The sequence below is a fragment of the Arachis hypogaea genome, chromosome 16, assembly GCF_003086295.3.
Source record: "Arachis hypogaea cultivar Tifrunner chromosome 16, arahy.Tifrunner.gnm2.J5K5, whole genome shotgun sequence".
NCBI lineage: Eukaryota > Viridiplantae > Streptophyta > Magnoliopsida > Fabales > Fabaceae > Arachis > Arachis hypogaea.
In genome coordinates, this window is record NC_092051.1 from 54,225,688 (window position 1) to 54,228,680 (window position 2,993).

Genomic DNA, 2,993 nt, shown 5'->3' on the forward strand with positions numbered 1-2,993 from the left:
GAGAAGCTAAAATACAACAATCCAGAGATAACCTTTCAGAAATTTTCGAACAGGCAGAGGAGATGGCAACCGAAAATAATAATAATGTAAGGAAGATGCTTGGTGACTTTACTACACCTAATTCCAATTTACATGGAAGAAGCATCTCCATTCCTGCCATTGGAGCAAACAACTTTGAGCTGAAACCTCAATTAGTTTCTCTGATGCAGCAGAACTGCAAGTTTCATGGACTTCCATCTGAAGATCCTTTTCAGTTCTTAACTGAATTCTTGCAGATATGTGATACTGTTAAGACTAATGGAGTAGATCCTGAAGTCTACAGGCTCTTGCTTTTCCCTTTTGCTGTAAGAGACAGAGCTAGATTGTGGTTGGATTCTCAACCCAAAGACAGCCTGAACTCTTAGGATAAGCTGGTCACGGCTTTCTTAGCCAAGTACTTTCCTCCTCAAAAGCTGAGCAAGCTTAGAGCTGATGTTCAAACCTTCAGACAGAAAGAAGGTGAATCCCTCTATGAAGCTTGGGAAAGATACAAACAGTTGACCAAAAAGTGTCCTTCTGACATGCTTTCAGAATGGACCATCCTGGATATATTCTATGATGGTTTATCTGAGCTATCAAAGATGTCACTGGACACTTCTGCAGGTGGATCCATTCACCTAAAGAAAACGCCTGCAGAAGCTCAAGAACTCATTGACATGGTTGCTAATAACCAGTTCATGTACACTTCTGAAAGGAATCCTGTGAGTAATGGGACGCCTATGAAGAAGGGAGTTCTTGAAGTTGATACTCTGAATGCCATATTGGCTCAGAATAAAATATTGACTCAGCAAGTCAATATGATCTCTCAGAGTCTGCATGGAATGCAAGCTGCATCCAACAGTACTCAAGAGGCATCCTCTGAAGAAGAAGCCTATGATCCTGAGAACCCTGCAATAGCAGAGGTGAACTACTTAGGTGAACCTTATGGAAACACCTATAACTCAACATGGAGAAATCATCCAAATTTCTCATGGAAGGATCAAAAGCCCCAACAAGGCTTTAATAATGGTGGAAGAAACAGGTTTAGCAATAGCAAACCTTTTCCATCATCAACTCAGCAACAGACAGAGAACTCTGAACAAAATGCTTCTAATTTAGCAAATCTAGTCTCTAATCTATCTAAGGCCACTGTCAGTTTCATGAATGAAACAAGATCTTCCATTAGAAATCTGGAAGCACAAGTGGGCCAGCTGAGTAAAAGGATCACTGAAATCTCTCCTAGTACTCTCCCAAGCAATACAGAAGAGAATCCAAAAGGAGAGTGCAAGGCCATTGACATAAGCGCCATGGCCGAACCTGTGAGGAGAGGAGAGGACGTGAATCCCAAGGAGGAAGACCTCCTGGGACGTCCAGTGATCAATAAGGAGCTTCCCTCTGGGGAACCAAAGGAATCTGAGACTCATCTAGAGACCATAGAGATTCCATTGAACCTCCTTATGCCCTTCATGAGCTCTGATGAGTATTCCTCTTCTGAAGAGAATGAGGATGTTACTGAAGAGCAAACTGCCAAGTTTCTTGGTGCAATCATGAAGCTGAATGCCAAATTATTTGGCATTGATGCTTGGGAAGTTGAACCTCCCTTGTTGATCAATGAACTAAGTGATCTGGATCAACTGACATTGCCTCAGAAGAGACAGGATCCTGGAAAGTTCATAATCCCTTGTACCATAGGCACCATGATCTTTAAGGCTCTGTGTGACCTTGGTTCAGGGATAAACCTCATGCCCCTCTCTGTAATAGAGAAACTGGGAATCTATGGGGTGCAAGCTGCTAAAATCTCATTAGAGATGGCAGACAGCTCAAGAAAACAGGCATATGGACAAGTAGAGGACATTTTAGTAAAGGTTGAGGGCCTTTACATCCCTGCTGATTTCATAGTCCTGGATACTGGAAAGGAAGAGGATGAATCCATCATCCTAGGAAGACCTTTCCTGGCCACAGCAAGAGCTGTGATTGATGTTGACAGAGGTGAAATAGTCCTTCAATGGAATGAGAACTCCTTTGTATTCAAAACTCAAGGATCTCCCTCTGCAACCATGGAGAGGAAGCAGGAAAAGCTTCTCTCCAAGCAGAGTCAACCAGAGCCCCCACAGTCAAACTCTAAGTTTGGTGTTGGGAGGCCACAACCAAACTCTAAGTTTGGTGTTGAACTCCCATATCCAAACTCTAAGTTTGGTGTTGGAGAGTCTCAACAAAGCTCTGCACATCTGTGAGGCTCCATGAGAGCCCACTGTCAAGCTATTGACATTAAAGAAGCGCTTGTTGGGAGGCAACCCAATGTTTATCTAATTCTTATTTTTATTGTTTTTCATGTTTTTTTAGGTTCATGATCATGTGGAGTCACAAAATAAATATAAAAATTGAAAACGGAATCAAAAACAGCAGAAGAAAAATCACACCCTGGAGGAGCATCTGTCTGGCGTTCAAACGCCAGAACAGAGCATAGTTCTGGCGCTGAACGCCCAGAATGGGAGCATCCTGGCGCTGAACGCCCAGAACAAGCATGGTTCTGGCGTTCAACGCCAGAAATGGCAGCAAAGGGGCGTTGAACGCCAAAAATGGGCACCAACCTGGCGCTAAACGCCCAGAGTTGTGTGCAAGGGCATTTTACATGCCTAAATTGGTGCAGGGATGTAAATGCCTTGACACCTCAGGATCTGTGGACCCCACAGGATCCCCACCTACCTCATCATCTCTCTTTCCATTCATGATCATCCCTTCTTTTTTTTTCCATTTACCACTCACATCCATACAACCACTACCTTCAAAATTCAACATCTCTCTCCCACCCAATCCCACCCATATAGCCGAATACACACCTCCATCCATCTCCTCCATATCCTCTTCTTCTTCTTCTATTCTTTCTTCTTTTGCTCGAGGGCGAGCAACATTCTAAGTTTGGTGTGGTAAAAGCATAGCTTTTTTGTTTTTTCCATAACCATTGATGGCACCTA

At 43.3% G+C, this 2,993-nt stretch overlaps 1 non-coding gene across 1 annotated transcript; it reads right to left on the reverse strand.

Annotated features, from left to right (window-relative positions):
* Nucleotides 1-458: 458 nt before the first annotated feature.
* Nucleotides 459-566, reverse strand: LOC112760923 (small nucleolar RNA R71). Its single transcript, XR_003181337.1, has one exon. It is a non-coding gene; the product is annotated as a small nucleolar RNA R71 (small nucleolar RNA).
* Nucleotides 567-2,993: the final 2,427 nt, after the last annotated feature.